Source organism: Rhinolophus sinicus, linkage group LG10 (genome assembly GCF_036562045.2).
Source record: "Rhinolophus sinicus isolate RSC01 linkage group LG10, ASM3656204v1, whole genome shotgun sequence".
NCBI classification, from domain to species: domain Eukaryota; kingdom Metazoa; phylum Chordata; class Mammalia; order Chiroptera; family Rhinolophidae; genus Rhinolophus; species Rhinolophus sinicus.
This window is the reverse complement of record NC_133759.1, coordinates 45,115,042-45,134,929: the sequence shown is the minus strand read 5'-3', so window position 1 is coordinate 45,134,929 and position 19,888 is coordinate 45,115,042. Positions and strand designations below refer to the sequence as shown.

At 39.7% G+C, this 19,888-nt stretch overlaps 1 protein-coding gene across 9 annotated transcripts in view; it reads left to right on the top strand.

The window, feature by feature from the left end:
• The window catches only part of GRM7 (glutamate metabotropic receptor 7), an 820,785-nt gene that overhangs the window by 735,410 nt on the left and 65,487 nt on the right, over window positions 1-19,888 (top strand). The window lies entirely within an intron of this gene.

Below are 19,888 nucleotides of genomic sequence, written 5' to 3'. Positions count from 1 at the left end.
ACCTCCTGCCTATGTTGGTAAATATTTTGAAAATCTTGCCTGCCTTCTGCTTCACGTCCCTTTGGAACTGGACAAGATCTTAATAGGACATTTTGACCAATGTTTGGAAAAAGAATAGAATAGAAAATCCTGAAGGTCAATGCATTTACCTGAGCCAGGGGAAATCTAGGTCAAGGTAGCAAGTCAGCTCATTAGTTCTGAATATATACAAATGACTCACATAGTAGATGCGGCTAGGGCTCCAAGACCAGTGCTGCTCCCACACACTGCTGGCTCAGAAACTGCTCCCCCATCCGCTTCCTTAAATCACCCTGATAGAACATTGTTGTCTTGCATTCTCTACCAGGAAACTCAGAATCACACTCTCATGTTCATAGCTAATAGCTGTCCTTTCTTGGGTTCCTCTTCAAACCATCTCCCCCCTTCCTAAAAGGAAGGCTCTTTTATGGCCTTATTCTCTGAGCTCACATAGTTTTATGATAAGCCTCTTGAAAACATTTTGAAAAAGACCTTTGTGGAGTGCACAGGACATGTAAATAAGTTGCAAAGTAATTACTACTGTGAGAATGACACAGAACCTGCACACCCTGTGTCCTTTCAATAAACTTTCCTACTCAACACAATAATGACAAAGGAAGGTGTAACTAGCTTCATCTATCACTCTCTCATCTGCTGGGTGACATCTTTAGGCCTTGTGCAGTCTCTACAGTTAAAGCATCACCAACTCTAATTGCCATTTCTACCTCACTCTGTCTTTCGCTTGTGAATGGATGGTCCTAGAAACTATTTTTTGGGGTCTTAAATTAATAAGGTATTCAACAGAGGGAACCAGAAGCTGTCTTTCTCGGATAAGTTACTGGTGTGGCAGATTTGTCAAGAACACTTGTTTCATTACTTTGGTTTGTTTCCAGTACAGTGAAGAGGTTGAGACCTTGGCTTTAGAATTGGGAAGCCCTGGGTTTGAAGCCCAGCTCTTCCATCAATCAGCTAGGCGAGCTTGGTCCCACCTTCTGAGTCCACAGGTCTCATCCCAGGAAATGAGAATTATCTGAGAACTGAGATCATGGCACTGAAAGGAGCTAATGTATAAATCACATTATACAGAGCACAATACCTGGCTCATAGTAAATGCTCAAACATTCTAGCCATGAATTATTTATTGTTTCTGTGAAACACTGTCCATTACTTTACTCCCCATTCTGCATTAGCAAATAATGCCACAGTGTTGTCCACATTTATGTTCTATTTTCTGGTCACCTCTACTCTTAAGAAGACTAGAAACGTACCTCCTTTTCCCACCTTTATTATTCTCCTTCCCTCTTACAATGTCATAGGAAGTCAATGTACTTATATAGGGACCCCTTACCAGTTGCCTCAATCATCTCTAGTTCTAGTTCTGTGAATTAACCCATTTAAACAAAAATAAGTTGGCTAAAGACAAGCCCAGCTTGCAACTCTCCAACCACAAGGACATTCGGGGTAGGTTATTTCAAAGTAAAGTAGAAAAACCGGTAGATCGATGCTAAAATTTCACACACAAAAATACAGTAGCTTTGCTTTGGCTTGTTGGTAAAGACCTATAGTTAAATGTGATGCAGAAGAGCAGAACATTTTATTCAAAATCCCCAAAGATGTGAAGACCAAGCCTATTCCTTCAGCCTCTCTAATGACTCACTCCCACATCTGCTGAAGTTTCATTCTAAAGCCTCTGAAGACGACATCTCACAGACTCACGTCTGTAGCATCACCAGTTAAGGCCCAGTCACGTTAGCGTCCTCCACCTCTGCATGTTCCAAGCCTGGGCCATCTGCAGACTACATTGGCTCATCTCTTTTTTCTGTTTGTAATCCTCGTAGGAGGGAATGAGAAGTGGGGAAGCAAGCTGTAATAGCTAAGGGGAAAGAGGGATTGTCATTACCCCTAACAGTGTCAACAACAGCTATTCTTTACTGACCATTTTCCAAATGCCAAGTGCTGTCTTCAGCCTTTCGTCTGGATTAGTTCAATTGTTTCAGTTATTTCACCACCAGCAATCAATCTTATGAGGGTTACCCTCACACCCATTTACAATGAGGGAACCAGCTCAGAGAAATTCAGTCCCTTGTCCACGGCCCAATAGCCACAGAGGGATAGATCAGGGTGAAGGCTATCAGATTACACCTAATGGAAACCAGAGAGCTGACTGAAAAGGAAGGACCTCCTCTCTTTTCTGGACACTTTGCAGACAGTTTCCTAGAGATGGCTGCTCCAGCCCATGGGAATAAATGATTTAATTACTTACATTGATTTCTTACCAATCATCTATCAGCTTATATTTATTAAGCAGCACTATTTGCAAAGTCGTTTCTTTATAAAATTGAGGAAAGGCCTGAGTTACAGACCAAGATTATCTCATGTTCTTAAAATTAGAAGAAACTTGAGAGTCTCTAGGCAAGCTACTTTCAAAAGACAGTCAAAGGGCCACTAGTCTAGAAATGACAGGGGCCATTAAAAGGGCAAAATTTCAGGGCTCATTCCAGACCCACTCAAATAAAGGGAGACAAGAAGTGAACCTTCATTTTTTTCTTAGTTCCTGGGTAACTTGTATGCATGCAGATTTAAGAACCACTATTGTGGATGGATGCTTTCATGTGACAGATAGGGACACTAAGGTCTAGTAAGGACAAAGACATGCCACCAAACATCCCCTAACCACACGAATCAGAAGCATGCTTTAACCAACATGATGGAATTGCTCTCAGGATGACTCTGTGGGACAAGTACTAATAATAAACACACGGACATTATGTGCAATGACTGGGTTCTTTATTTTTCTGCACTGTATTGGTTCAAAGCTCTAAAGGTATCAACTCTTAACCGAAGACTGAAGTCAAACATGCAGCTCTGTTCTTTGGGGTGACTGGAAGGAGTATTCGTGCAGGATTAGAAGTATGCAATCAGTCCTAAAAATGCAAATTGAACCACAATGAGATACTATTAGCCATACCCACTAGAATCGCTAAAATTTAAAAGAAGGACAATCCCAAATCGTGGCAGGAATGCGGAACAAGTAGAACATTCATGCATTGCTAATAAGTGTGCAAAATTGCACAGCCATTTTAATAAACTGTTTGGCAGATTTTTATAAGATTAAATAATATGAGCCAGCAATTCTTCCCCTAGATATTTACTCACAAAGAATGAGAACATATGTCCACATGAAGTTGTACATAGATGTTCATAGCAGCTTTATGTATAAGCACCCCAAACTGTAAATAACCCAAATGTCCATCAACTGGTGATTGGTAATATATTCATACAATGAGATATTAATCTGCAATAAAAGGAACAAAGTATTGATATGTACAAGAACATGGATGGCTCTCAAAAATGTCATGCTAAGTAAAGGAGCCAGGCACCAAAAACCGTATACTGCATGATTCCATTTATCAAATTAATGAAAAGGCAAAATTTTGCGGTGATACAAAAGCAAATCAGTATTTGCCAGGATGTAGGGAGAGAGAACTGGTTACAAAGAGGCATGAAGGAAATATGATTCTCTGTCATGATTGTAGTGGCAGTTATATGACTGTATACATTTGCCCAAACTCATCCAACTGTGTGTTTAATATTGGTGAATTCTATTGTATATAATTGTACCCCCAATAAAGTTAACCCAAAGGAGGAAGAGAAGGGAAGGGAGGTTATAGACTGAATGTTGGTGCCCTCCCCCCCAAATCCGTACATTGAAGCCATAATCCCCAATGTGATGGTATTTGGAGATGAGACCTTTGGGGATAGTTGAGGTTAGATGAGGTCATGAGGGTGGCGTCCCCATGATAGGATTAGTGTCCTATAAGAAGAGATGCCAGAGCTTGCTCACTCTCTGCTCACACACAGAGGAGGTCATGTGAGCACACAGTGAGATGGTGGGACCTACAAGCCAAGAGAAGAGGTCTAGGAATGAAACCTACATGCCAGCATCTTGATTTTAGGTTTCCCAGCCTCAAGAACTGTGAAAAATACATTTCTGTTGTTCAAACCACCCCCCAAGATATGATATTTTGTAATAGCATCCTGATCTGGTAAGGAAAGAAGGAAGGAAGGAAGGAAGGAAGGAAGGAAGGAAGGAAGGGGAGAGAAGAGGAGAGGAGAATACGGGAGAGGAGAAGAGAGGAGAGGAGAGAGAAGAGGAAAGGAAAAGAGTGGAAGGGAAAGCACAAAAGAGAAACCAGTCTCAGTAATGCTGAAGACACTTTGGGATTGTTTAAGCCACTGGACTGGCTGTACTCATTTCCTAGGACTGCCAAATTATCAGAAACTTGGTGGCTTAAAAACATCAAGAATGTATTCCCTCACAGTTTTGGAGACCAGAAGTCCTAAATCAAGGTGTTGGCAAGGTTGGCTCCTTCTAGAGGACCTGGGGAGAGTCTGTTCCATGCCCTAGCTTCCAGCGGCTGCCAGCAATCCTTGGCTTGTAGAATATCACTCCAGTCTTTGCTTTTGTATTCATAGCACTTCTTGTGTTTTCTCCTATTCTCTTCTAAGGACACTTGTCATTGGATTTAGGGCCCAGCCTAATCCAAGACATCCGCATCTTGAGGTCCTTCATGTAAGCATCTGCAAAGACCCTTTTTCCAAATAGGGTCACCTTCACAGGTTTCAAATGTTTATTTATTCTGGGGCAGGGCCAGTTAGATCCACTGAACTGACCAACTATCAAATGGCTTCTTCCCGGTTAGAGAATGCACCTGTATGCCTCAGGGCCTCTTTGAAAAAGGGCAATGCCCATTAAGTGTGATTTGGGGTTGAGACTTCTCCCTTGTCCCCACCTCAGTTGAGGCTTGCCAACTGTCATGGCAGTTAGATACAGAAGATTTCATAACAGGAAAGAGCTGAAGCATGAACGTCTGCTTTCCCAAAGTGCCAGATGGGTTCTAACGGGAGGAACACCTTCTCATTGTGAATGGAAATCTGTTCATCCTTGCCCTCTTCAGAAATTTTGGACATGAGAAAAATTACAAAAATAAATGTATCCATTTTCATGGTTTCTTTATAAAGGAACCATGTGTAAGACAGATCTGGGTTACACCACTTATGCAACCATATGCTATGCAGCCATACCCATGTTACATAACGCACCTCAACTTACAATCCAAAATATGAAAATGACAACATGATTTGAGATGGTTAACGTGATGATAATGTAAAAGCCACTACTAGCAGTGTCCTTGCATATGACAATGACTCGAAAAGAGATTGTTGGATGGTTCTCCAGTGCAGCATGGGTATGTGTCTTTACGTTAAATTTTGTTTTTTATCCTGTCCAAAAATTAACGGGTGTGTGTGTGTGTGTGTGTGTGTGTGTGTGTGTTTGTGTTACTAAGTTGTGGTTCTTAGAACTTAAAAAAATGATATGTAGAAAGTGTGTGGTGACAAAGAAAAAGCAGGTCGTGTTTTATGTACCCTGTGGCAGGCAGGTCAAACCCCATCTCTCTAAACATGAGCATTCATTTATTTATATTTGAGTCAAGCTACTTAATGCCTCCATTTAAAAGTGTAAATTACCACCTACTTAAGGAATGTCATTTGAAAAGTGAAGCATTAAAAAAAAAAAAAAATACACAAAACGTCAAGAAGGGGTCCTAGAAAAACAAGTGAAGTAATTGGGGCTTTCAGACTCTGCCTTAAAATATCAAGATATCCCTACCAACTGAAGTGTAAGACCACCGAAAATGGGCATAATTTCCTAGCGATTGTGCTGGGAAGTGAATTCACCTTGACTAATGCCACTTGAGCCCTATGCTACTAAGAACATAATAAGTATTTACTTTGGGCGAACTACAGAGATATTTTGAAATTGACAAAGAAAATCTACAGTGTTTGTATATGAACTAATGTGTCTGACCAGGTAACAAATGCCAAAGGAACGGCAAGTGTATGCGCTGGAAAGTAAAGCCTGTTTTGTATGCTTCCTACACACTTCCTATGCTTCCTACATCACAGAAATAATGAGCAGAATATTTTGTGCAGTCCACCATTGCTTGTTACTGGTTATTCTGGAGTTCTCCCATTCCAATATCACTAGAGTTCCCTAAATGAGAAAAATGTTAAGAAAATAGAAATGAAAATAGCTAGAATTTGAGGGAAATAAGGTAATCAAGGAATAGTAATTACTTAGGTTTTGCCTTTGTGGTGTTAGAACACCTTGAGTAAAAACCATTGGAAATGATAAATCTATTATCCGATACAAACCCAGATATAAATATGAGGACAGGTTCATTTGTGATGAGCATGTGTTGCTCTGTATCCAGTCCATAGAAGATGAAACGTAGTAAGGCAGTTAGAACATGCTTATGGAAGAGGAGAAAGGGTTTCATTTGATGTTAATTTCCATTGAGGAAAGGAGGAGTTGTGAAATCTCAAGTCAATGAAAAAAAGACAAGCATTCCTCCATTTGTTTTCTTCAAATAAATATTTAGTGAGTGTCTATCTCTTTGCTAGTTATTAACATTAAGGGGATAGATTTTCAGAATGAATAACATATGTTTCCTAAAGCCTCAAAGTCCAGGGTGGTGGTGGGTGGGAGAAGAGAAGAGAGAGAGAGAGACATAAACTATTAATTACAGTGATTGTAGTAGAGGAGACTCCTGACTATGTTTGGGAAAGTCAGGAAAACTTGACATGAGCTGGTCCTTGAGGCACGCTCCTGACCCATGAGAATAAGAGTCCTGGTCTCAACATATCAACCCAGCTGGCAGTTACAGCAAACACTCATTTCTCCAGACATCAGTCCACCTAAACTAAGTGAGGCTGGGGAAACCATTCTGCTCCCAGGTATGTCTCTCCACACCGTCTAGATCACCAAAGACTTTAACCATAGAATAATGACTGAGCCAGGATTGTCAAGGATGAAAAACACTACTGACGATATATTTCTCTATAATCCCCAAGTTCACGTGCATCAAGAAGCATTCTTTATGGCTGTATGAATGAAGAATGAGTATGTGTGTACACATCTATAGAAACACATCCTAAAATTTAAATGAATCTTCAGTGTTCATCCTGGCTGGGACTCATGGTGAACTTGATAAACCTAGTCCAATAAATTCCTAATAAATTTAGACAGTACAGAACAAATGCTCACTATTCATCTTTTGAATAGAGAATATTCAAAAAAGTAGGAGAGGAAAACATTAGATTGTGTGGAACTTCAACTATTTGGTTTTGAGAAATGAAGATTGGCTCCATTGCCGTTATTTGGTAGCCTTTTGCCTAGATAGAAGTTGGCAGTACTTTTGGCTTGCTTCATTTTATCTTGTCAACTCATTAAATCTGTGCCATTCAATAAAAGCTGGCCACAGCAAAAGTTCCCAGGAATGCATGAAATTCAATGAAACTGGCTCAGTCAATTTTTAGAGAGATAGCTGATGTCAAGAAAATTAACAATGCCCTCTGTGATAAATACTGCATAGACAGTTTAAAGGGAATATTTTTTTGGAGAAAAAAGTGATTCTGTAAACAGTAATAACATCTTAGGAAAATCCATATCGTTATTTATAATACAGTCCACAGAATGGCAAACACCAAATAAATGAAATCATCAAATAGTATTTAATGTGTGACCTAGATTCAATTTGAGTCTTTGAATTCTTCCAGCAATTTTCCCTCAATTTTTATTTTTTGTTTACATGCATTTCAGCTTTTTAAACCTTTTGCTGTTTTATAATTTATGAAAAGATAATAAGGTATGGAAGTTTTTAAAAGGTTAACACTAACATTTTAAATAAATATAATGTTGAGGACATTTGGTGTCAAACAGTTCTTTGTATGTTTAGCAAACATTTTTAAATTTCTGCAAACCAAATTTTGTTAAATAAAGTGATTCAATTTCCCCAGCCCAATAATTGAATACTGCTTTGCCTGAATTGCTCATATTTCTGTCTAGCTGTCTCCCTTCAAGACCTGCTCTAATTCAAGCCAAATGAGGTGAGCATTAACTGTAATTTGCTGAATCTTGGCAGTTTTCCCTATGAACAAAAATAAATACTGCTCTTCACCATAATTTGCAGTACACCTTTCACTCAGGTTTTCATGGATGCAAAGGAATGAGGAAACATTGCAGGGTGGAGAACACTGCATAGCATACAGCTTGAAGAAGATATTATTTTACAGAAATATTCTGATAGCTACAGGACATGAGATCCTAGGATGGAGAAAGAGAGGCGTATTGGATTACAGCAGAAGGCCCAATGCCCACTTAGAGGCATCTTCTGTGACTCCAATAATAGCCGGTTTGTGACTGTCTTAAAGGAGTCTCATATGTAATGTTCTATAGCACTAAGCCTAATGCAAAGTAGAATATCAATAAACATGAATTCTCCTCACAGAGTATAAAATACATCCTGTCTGGAAGTAAAGCCAGCACTATTGGAAGCCCCATCTGTTCACAGGTCGTGCACACCCTTATGTAAGTGAGACACCTGTTTTTGTTTAATGCTGACTGAGGGCCTATGACACAGATTGGTTCACAGTGTATAAAAGCATACAATTGATCAAAACGTGGCTGGCTCCACAGTGCCAAGATCTCACTGAGATAGGAACCAAACTTGCCTTGTAAACACTTTTAAAGGTCTTTTCAAAAAGAATAACGATTTTCTTTGCCCATACCCCGATATCTTGAGGGCTCATCTCAGGTTTCCTCCAGATGAATCCCCAACCCTAATCAATCACTGTCAGGGAAACATTTCCCAGTGGCATATTCTGCCTCATGGTATATTATTTCAGGGCACAAGGGTAAGGAAAGAATTAGCATATACTTTCTAATCTAGAGAGAAAATTGGAATTCTCTTCACCAAGAAAGAATGCAGATTAAAAAATCACATGTCAGAGCAGAAGTATTAAATGCAATCTTATGGTTTAACTTTTGAAAACAAATTTTTCTCTCAATGTATCACTCCTAGATTATTTCCCAATTAGAAAAGTAAACTATGCCTTTATAATAATGAGATCTGGTGGCCACCACAGTGACCATGTGATGCGATAGCATCATCAGTAGCAGGACACCGTGACATGGGGTCTCCTGTAGGATGCACTCAGGAGGCTATGACAGCACTTTGAAGCACTGCTGACAAAGGCATAGGACCTGAATTTAATTCTTAGAAAACGAAATGTGGGGCATTTTATAGGATATTGGCAGAGGCTTGGGATTGTCCAAAAAGTCAATGTGTTGAAAAAACAACAAAATATGACAGATCTATTGCTTGAAACCTACAAAATATTGCTGCTGAGAGGAATTAAAGTGGACCTAAATAAGTGGAGAAATGTACATTGTTGTTGAGTTGGAAGACTCAATATTGTTAAGATTTCCGTTCTTCCCAATTTATTCTATAAATTAAATCCAATGCCAATCAAAATCCTGAAAGACTTCTTATAGAAATTGACAAGTGACTTCTTATAGAAATTGATAAAAAGCTTTTTATAGAAATTGACAAGATAATTCATATGGAAATACAAAGAAACTAGAATAGCTAAAACAACTCTGAACAAGAACAAAGCTGGAGGGGGAACACCATCTGATTTTAAGAACTATTGTAAAGCTATAGCATGATACTGGTGTAAAGAGAGATAACTAGATGAATGGAACTGAACTGAGAGTCCATGAATATACCCGTACATTTATGAACAACTGATATTTGACAAAGGTTCAAAGGTAATGCAGTGGATAAGGGTACCTTTTCAACAAATTGTTCTGAAATGATATTTATATATATATATATATATATATATATATATATATATATAAAAAAAAAAAAACTAACTCAGTTCAATACCTAGTACTATAAAAATCAACACAAAACGGGTTGTAGATCTAAATATAAAATCTAAAACTATAAAACTTTTAGAATAGAGAGGAGAAAATCTTTGTGGCCTTGGGTCAGGAAAAGATTTCTTAAATATCACACCAAAAGCATGATATATAAAAGAAAAAGTTAAAAAACTGGACTTCACCAAAATTAAAAATATCTGCTCTTTAAAAAGCAGAATTAAGAAAATGAAAAGATAAGTCACAGACTATGAGAAAAAACTTTACAAAGCACATATCAGATAAAGGTCCTCTATCTAGATTCCAATTCTCATATCTTAACAATAGGGACCAAAAAAACAAACAAACCAACAAACAAAAACAACAACAAAAAGCACTATATAAAACAAATGGGCAAAATATTTGAACAGACATGCCACCATACAAATGGCAAGTAACCCCATGAAATCTGATAATATCACTACTTATTAGGAAATTGCAAATTAAAATGACAATGAGATTTTACTACACACATATTAGAATGGCTAAAATTAAAAAAAAAGAAAAAAGAAAAAAAAGAAAAAGACTGACTATACCAAGTATTGGAGAGGATTTCAAGGACTGGAACTCTCATCCATTTCTGATAAGAATGTGAAATGATACTGGCATTTTGTAAAACATTTCAGCAGTTTTTTAAAAAGTTAATCATATACCTACTATATGGCCCAGCCATTCCTCTCCTAAATATTTATCCAAAATGAAATGAAAAATATGTCCATACAAAGCCTTGTTTATGATGTGCATAATATTTGGGGTACCCTTGGTAACACCACCAACAGGTAGAAGGGAAAGGAACGGGATTAGGCCAAACAGAAGTTGGGCTGTGATGCATACTCCACAAGGTCTTAGCTGATGCCCTCTGTGGAACTCTGAAGTTGCCCTTCACAGCTGTCCGCTCCTGGGGCAAGCAGCGGAGCCTTCGTACCTAAGCATAGCCCATGGGTTGTCTGTGGATCGCCCCAGGGAGAGGGGCAGAACCTTAGGCAATGAGTCTCTTCAGTTAAAGTAGTTCCCAAAGAGGACCACCACCTGAGAGCTGTGTAATGACGTCACCAGCACCAGGATGAATGAAATCCCTGAGGACTGCAGGGGAATCCCACTGGGTGATGCAGGATGACACCCAGAAAACCCCGATTCTCATGGTTCTTCCACACATTTTAAATATTTTTTGTTTAAGTGATACCTGACTAATTGTTTATAATGCTTATTAAATAATTGGTGTATAACCATTCATTACTTTTACATATTGTGGGTATGCCAATTATTTCAAAATTCTAATTTTCTTCAGCTTATGGCTTAACTTTCTTCAATTCATGGCATGATATAGAGACTGTGGGTTTTACAAAAAAATGTTGTTAGCTTAAAAAAGTACACACATGTGCCTTGGGTTCAAAGACGAAGAGAGCAACAGAGTGTCACAAATATATTTATAAATGGCCTTGTTCACATCCCACAACCATGAAGTGGAGGAGCAGAAACCACAATTCAGGTTTTCTGACACCCAAGTCCCGTGACCTCATCCTTACGCCATTAATATATTAATATATCTGTGCTGTTAGTTCTAAATCTTAACACAGAAGAGTTTTGCTTTTCTGACCACAAGGGCAGGGAAGCTTGTCCTGAAACATCACTAACGGGTGTAAGCCCTGTAATCAACCAGCCAAGAAGGCTCCTACAGTGCAGGAAGATGTAGAAATGGTCAGTTTCTTAAGATTATAGCCACATTTCCCACCCCAAGCAGTTTCCTCTCCCCTAGTAAACTGATCCCCTCAATTCCTTGATGGGTGGAGGTCTTCCCATTTAAGGCCACCTCCAAGGTGCCTCTCTCTTGTGGTTTATTGGTCCTCTTCCTAACATCCCTAGCTCTCTTTCCCCAGAGTGCCAACTCTTGCTCCCTATCTTCTGGTATGGATAGTCCATATTTCAGATCCATTCCATAGGTCCACAAAGGGATCACACCTTTCCCATTGCAGGGCTTGGTCTCTTCAGCATATCTCTTCATGCATTATTAGGCACAAAGAGTCTCTGCTAAGAGAGGAATTGCCAAATGCCCTTTACTTATTCCATTTTATATATAATCTGAACATGTAGAAAGTGAATGGAGCCCTACCACACAAAGAAACAACAAAGATACTAAGGCATACACTGTTTACTTGAGAATCAAAGAATTCTAATTTACCTTCCTGATGTCGCCTCATTCCCCTCTCCTCCTCTATGCCTGGTTCCCTTGATCTACTCTTGACCTTCTCCTATCAGTCAGTCATCGTTTCCTAAACACATGTCAGCAGAACCGTGAGACAGTGCAGCCTGTTCGTGCTTCTGGTATTTACACTCTACTTGCATGTTACTTCTTTTCCATCCATCACCACCCCCTTTTTTTTCTGTCTGCTCCGGCACACCTTTTATTATTTGGGGCATCTGTCTGGATGTAAGTGTGTGTACAGTTGGGTGAAAAAGATAGGAATGCTCTATCCTCTTGACAAGAAACTTGATTTGGCAAGGAAATTGGACACCATTTGAATTGTGTGCAAACGATGTTTGCTCATTATTCTTAGTAGGAAATATGAACTTAAATATAAAATATGCAAATAGGTAATTTGTCGTAAAGAATTCGCATTTTCTGTCAGTTAACTTTACAAATACCTAGAGCTGTTTGTTTTTCTAAGTATTGGCAATTAAAGCCTTGGAGAATGAAAAATTAAACAGTTCTATGATTTATTATTTTATTAAATAGGTTTTTTAGTTGAATGTGAATTTCAGTGCAGTAGTAAAAAGAGCTTTAGAGTTAAAACTTTTTAACTTACATCTTAGCTTTGTCCCTCATTCCTGTGACCCTGTACAAGTCATGTGACCTTTCTGGAAACTCAGAATTTCAACTTAATAGTCTTTAAGTGTACTCAATCTGATAATCACAAAATACCCATAATGTGTTTACATCTGTAAAAGAAAGTCAACTTAACACATCAGGATGCTTATTTTAGAACTACTTTCCTTTTTCATTCATTCAAAAAATACTTTGTGAAGTCCTCCTTTGTGATAGGTGGTGTATCCCTGTCACTCTGAAGTTTGAATTCTAGTAGGAGATTAAGAGTTGCGGTAAATGAACCCCTGGCTATGTTGAGCATTACTGATGGTAACATGTACTGTGAGTGAAAAGAACAGACTGCTATGAGACAGCATCATGAAAGGGGAAAATTCAAGTTGTTGGAGCCATGTGGTCATGTGAAGTCTGTCGGAGGAAATGCATGGAGTTTGAACCTAGATGTAGAGTTAGGGGTTAGCTGGGTGAAGAACTCAGGAAAACAAAGAAAGAAAAAGAAAAAAAAAAAAATCTGGGCAGAGAGAATGGTGTGTGCCAGGACCCTTTGCTGGATAGGAGCTTAGAACTCAAGAATGCCAGTATAGATGTACCATATTCAAAAGGAACTCTCTAGGAAGTTGGAAATGTTGCCAGGTCGGATACTACGTAGCAATAGGAAGTCATGGGAAAATGTTTTACAGGGCACTGCATAATTTGCATTTTTATAAAGATCATTCTGGTTGCTCTGTGCAGAACTGCTTAGAAGGAATGGATGTGTGAAACAGTTCGGATGCCACTACAGCTACCCAGGAACAATGTGAAAGTGAATGATAATAGTAATAAACAATAATAACAATAGGCAAACCTTTGGAACTTACACGTGGTAGCGACTTCTCTGTTCTATGTGTGTTAACTGGTTAAACACATTTAAGACTAGGGTGCAGGCTGTGGAAAGGGAAGGGAAAAGATTTCAGAGATATTTTACAGATAATATTAGCTAAATCAATAACACACTGGATGTAAAGGGTAAAGTGTGAGGAAACTGCAAGTATTAAAGAATAACCCTTAATGTTCTAATTTGTGCAACCAGTTAGATGGAAGTAACAGTTCCTGAGAAAAAGAAAATTAGTGGATGGGCAGGTTTTAGAGGGAAAATTCCATTTACAATGACATGTGAGATGGCTGTTTGTCTCAGCAGCTTTTAGAGGTTGGCAAAGGTGATGATCCCTATATTAAATAAACATCTACTTGCATGTAAATGAGAATAACCTTCTAGAACCTTCTTCTGCAGGATACTCTGACGTGTGAACATGACTGAAATCTCTTTCGATATCACTGAGTCCACCATGGAGAACTTTACTTTTGTGTTGTATCTTCCTCCCCATAAAAAGACTGAATAGAGAATTTATCTTTAAAATTATATTTTAAGTCTCACTCATCCATTTTTCTTAGAATTCTATCAAAGTTTGATGTAGCTTCATTTCAAGAGTCAGATGAAACAATAGACTTTTATCTCAGATTTTTTGTGGACAGACAGCAATCTATTCAAATGCTCATTATCATTTTATGGATTTCTTTTGCACTTTTTAAGAAAGTGGATCTCTCTCTCTCTCTCTCTCTCTCTCTCTCTCTCTTTAAGATCGGTGGGTTAGGAATTCCAAATAGGAATAAATGCAAGGTGCAGGCCTGGAGAGAGAAGAATCTTAGCCATTACAGTGAGGGGTGGTGAAGGACCAGCTCTGTGTGGCCATGAGTGGATTAGGATCTAGGGCTCACTGAAGCTGGTATAAATTTCTGGGTCTAGCATGCTAGAAGGAAGCCCAGAATCCATCTGTGCTAATACCAGTTTATATTGCTTGCAAAGATTTTTAGCCAGTCCACCCTTGGAGAGATGGAAACCTTTTTTTAGGAGAGATCAAACGCACTCGGATCTGTACCATGTTGATATGATTTAGGATAACATCCTAGGGTTTGCATGAAAGGAGATAGAATGCACTAAATGATCCCTTGGTTCCCCTTTTACCCTGACTCCTTCCTATCCAATCCATCCACTTGTCATTTCCACCAAATGTCTCTCTCATCTGTCCCCTGCTGCCCTCTTCAGTGCCATTACTCTAGCCTGAGCCATTACACTTTCTAAAGAGGTGGATTTTTTTAAGTTATATTTATTGATGATTCTGAAAAATTCCTGGAGGGATCAGAATTGCAAAACAAAATGCATATATGGTGTCAGTTAAGTCAAAGTCAGCAGACTTTTGTTAAAAAAAAAAAAGAAAAAGAAAAAAAAGAATTAAATGCCTAAACTCTTCACTGAGTTGTCATGGCAACCATTTCATTTTTCCACCATGAGGAGACAGTTAGGTGCTAACCTGGGTGTTGTTCCAAGGTTTTTGAAAGAAAAGTTCCAGTCCTTCCAAAGGGAAAGGGCTGTTGATTTTCACTGCTGCTGCAGGCTCTAAAGGAGTCCTTTCTGATACTTCTGCTGTATGTTAAATGAACAGGTGAAAGAGGGATTTGGAAACGCATGTGGCATCCCCCCAGGACAGCACAGTCCATTCCTCCCTTGGGCCGGTTCTGGAAGTATTCCTTCCAGGGAACGCAAATCCGTGGGAACATCACACTTTCTCCTTCAGAGTCAGGTAATCCTTCTGACTCTGTTCCCTGGAATAATGGCAGGGATGGAGCCAGGCTGCAAAAGGAGTCTCTGTGTGCCCAAAACTTCCTTCCTTAGCAGTATCATTTAAGGCACTTGTTTTTGCCACCCACGGTGCCAGCCTCTGGGATACAACAGTGAGCTAAACAGACATGCTTCCTAGGGGGGCACACAAACCACAGACACACAAGATGTTTAAATATGAATCATCATGATTGCTCTGAGAGCTCACAACAGGATGGTATTACCTAGTCGTGGTTAGAAAAGTCTTGGCTGAAGGAGTGGTGCGTGAGTGGAAATCTGAAGGAGGACTAGATAGAGCAAGGCAGACGGGGTAGAGGAACATTCCAGGGAAAGGGGAAATCATATGCAAAGACCCTGTGGCAGCAGAGAGCATGGCATATGCCAGGGACATGAAAGAGGCCAGTGTGGCTGGGGCAGGGTGGGGGGTGCGGGGGTGATGGTGATGGTGAGGAATGCTGAGATAATAATGAGTAAATGGCTTGGAATGTGGGTTGGGTTTATCAAATGAGTGAAGACCATTTCACTCACCCAACATATACGGAACATATTCCAAGTGCCGGGCAAAAGGATGCAAACATAAATTAAACATGGCCCCTGCCTTTGATTTGATCACTTCTAAATAGTCTCTCCCTTCCTGATTTCCACAAAATATTCTGGTCTGTACCTATTATATGGAACAATTTATCTTTGTGTTTTATCTCCTTTGTTTAGTAGCTCTGAGTGCCATGACTGGGCCTGGGGAGTGTCCCGGTCACAGGGCTAGAGAAAGAAGGGAAGCCAATGAAATTGCTAGAGGAAAGAAAAACTGGAAAAACGGAAAGAAATTATGATTATTCAGAGGCAAAGCACCTCTGGACGTGGTTACATTGTCAGGTGTTGCCCAGACATAAATGTAAACAGCACAGCATTTTGACTAGGGCTTTAGATTGGAAGAAGCATGGCCCACTTCAAGTAGTGTCTTCTTTGCCAGAGCTCTGTAAGGTAGATGCCATTAGTCACCTCATTGTCTAAGTATCAATATCCAGACTTAGAAAGAATATCTGAGGTACACAAGATCTCACAGCTGTTAGCAAGAGACAGAGCCTGCATCCAAAGCCAGGACTCCTGGCTGTGACTCTAGTGTGCTTGTCATACATGCTACTCCTGGCTGTGCAGTGGAGTATGTATTTCCTAGACTGTATTCATTCAAATATTCAGCTGCTAAGAACTGAGCCCTTACTGTATTCTGGGAGCTATCACTGTAAATCAAAAGATATGGTTCATGCCCTCATGGGGACAGTCTAGTGAGGGGATGCTTATTAAATAAACACTTGAATGAATAATCATAAATTGTGATGAATGCAATGAAGGAAAATATTTTGTTCTATGAGTAAATAAGAGAGTATAGGCATTATTTACACTTGAGGGTCTGTGAGACTGAAACGTGACAGACGGGTAGGAGGGAACCAGGTAAAGATGAGTATCTAAGGCAGAGGGAACAGGTGTGCAAACGCCTTGCAGATGGACAAAACACTGTGCATTTAAAGGACTTAGAGAAGGTGAGGGAAGGCAGACCAAGGACCCTGCATAGTTCCTTGGGCCACGTTAAGGATTTTATCTTCATGCAAAGTGAGATGGGAAGCTGAGCTAATGCAGCAAGGCGGCTGGAACCCCCAATGCTCTTGTCCTGAGTATTGAGTTTTAAAGAGAAATGAGACCTGGAAAATATCTCTCAAGCATGGCAAAGAGACTAGGAAGGTTTAGAGGGCAGGCTCAGAGGAAATAAAATGGAAGCCAGGCTAAAGGCCCTCGAGAGTAAGTGGGTAGGAAATGGTACATTAAAGAGCCCTGACCCAAGACCTAGGATGCAAAATAAAAAGAAGATCATTTCTTATGATGGATACAAAACCGTGAACCACTCAGCGCCGACTCCGTGGCCAGGCTCACTCCCTCTCTTTATCTCGCTTGACAGGATGGGTGCGATTGCCCCACTCAACCTCAGACTTGTCATTATTCTATTGAGGGGCATTGGCTGAACAACTGTTTGTCTACAATTTTCTGGAAAGTCTCATTGCAATGATTTTCTCCTTTGGGGCATAAACATTTACACAGCTGAGGGTCTCGATGGGGAGTCAGAGCACACAGTTAACCCTGGGTGGACAGTTCAGCTAGCCCACTTTCCAGCCATTGATGTGCGTTGCCCTTCAGCCAGGAGTACCACGTGGCACATTGACGAATGGGTGCAACAGCACACTATGTGGTCAGGGCAGAGGTTAGGGCACTGCCTCTATCCACACACATATGGCTTCACTAGTGGCAGTAGAAAAGCAGGGAAGCAAAGATGATACAGGGAAAAGTAGGAGCTAAAGCAGGGAAAGGAATATTTGAAGGGTAGGGAGGGTGCTACCATAGTTCAGCGGCAAGATAGGAAAGACGTAGGATAAAAGGAACAGAGAAAGATCAGGAAGAATAACAGCCAAGCTAATAGGAGGAAAGAGAATGTTGGATGATTGTGATAATCAAAACCTGTCAAAGTTCATCTGAAAGCCGTTGTCAATGGTTTTGAAAGCTAAGAACACATTTCCTTTTTATAAACGTCTGACATTGTCTTCTAGTCAATGACACTCTGGGGTCCAGTTTCAATAAACAATTTATAAGCCCAAATTAAAACACTTTGAATATGCCCAAGAGATGCCAACATTCTCTCCTTTTAGCCATGAGTTTGACATCAATATTTTCATTTGATTATTGTCATTTTATGTCGACTTGAACTATAAAGACGGCTTTAAAAGTTGGCAACATTAGACAGCATTGCTCTTATATAAATGGAATATGTCAAGTGACAACTTTAAAAACAGAGTAAGTTCCAACTTTTTTTTTTTTAATCCAGTGGTTTACTTGCAGAGTAATACAGAAGATCATTGCACACAGCCTGATATATTCCCCAGTGAGGAACAAGCCAGCATTTTCACTGTACACGACAGAATCTGAGATGGCCTCATACAGCAAGACTGTCAGGTGCAGTCTTGATGAGTATGGCTGAGGATTCAAAGAGAGCCAGTGGAATCTGGCAGAAGTGTGTCTCTCCAGGTTGATTGTGGGGAAAATGCTTTGCCTTTGTATGTTAAATCACTGCAAGGTAGAGACCTAAAAGTTGTGGGGCTCTCAAACCAGCAGGAATGGTAAATAACCTTTGAAATGAACACAACAGAACAAATAGTGCCAGTAGTTGGATATGTAAAAGAATAAAGGTACTACCTTTCAGTTGGAGGGGCGGAGAAACCTTGATATCAAAATTGAGGGGTCAGAGGGCTGGTGGAGGGAATTCTGGGATGGAGGTAGAATGTGTAGGCTGGGATTGTGAGTGCCCAGAAAAATCAGAAGTGACTTGTCTGGAGCAACTGCCTATCAGATGGGCTGCAGCTCATCAGGGTACCAGGCGAGGGAATCCTGAACGTCCCCAGGATGTGGTCAGTTGGAATCTTAGCATCTCTGATGACACGATGTGGGTATAGACCCAGCATCAGACTCTGGTCAGGAGAGCAAAGAACTGAGATGTAGGTGCTTCCAAACATGACATAGTCACTCATGCTTCAGACACTGACTTGCATTCACCTGGAGCACTTACCTTAGCACCATCCAAATAAATAAGCTAATTGTGTGCAGACTTAATATCATGTCTGCCAGAAGATACTAAATGAGAAAAACAAAACAATGTAACTAGTTTTGTTAATAATCATCTAGTTTTCTTCATTATCTCTATTTTTATGGCAGACATCTATCCACAGAGTATGTCCCATACTATTTGGGGTGTGTGTGTGTGTGTGTGTGTGTGTGTGTGTGTGTGTGTGTGTGTGTGTGTGTTTATATCTATGAATCTATTAGGTTGGTGCAAAAGTAATTGTGGTTTAAAAGGTTAAAAATTGCAAAAACCTCAATCACTTTTGCACCAGCCTAATATCTATTATATCTATCTATCTACCACTTATTCAAAGATAGCAGGTCTAAACAGAATAGCATGAAAATTATCTGCAGAAGATGGGGCCATCTATTTTGATAAAGACACTTGGATTTCCTAAGCACCCACCATATACCAGCCACTGTGCTAACTACTTTTCACACATGATTTCCCTTAATTTTCAAAATGGTGAGGTCTCCATGGTAGTCATAGAATGAAGTAGGGTTTTTATATCAAACACTTGAATAACAAATTGTTACGGTTTGAATTTTGACTTTACCACTTATCAGAGGTGAAGTAGCTTGCCCAAAGTCACCAACCAACAATCAAAAACCAAGATCTGAAATCAGTACTAACAATAAAAATCTTGTTTTCATTGCATCATCCTTCTAGAAGATATGCATCTCCCTCCCCTGAAAAACTAATGTGTTGTTTTTTTTCCCATCAGCTTGCTGAATTCTTTTGTCATCATGCATTATATTATAACTAAGCAAAAGTCTTCAGTTTGTTGCCCCTCTGGATGACTGAGAAAGTCCCAGTTGCACACATCCTATCCCATTCCCAGCCATGTATCATTATTTGTTTCTCAAACTATGGTTACTCTAATTAGGAAGCAAAGGGTACAGGTGG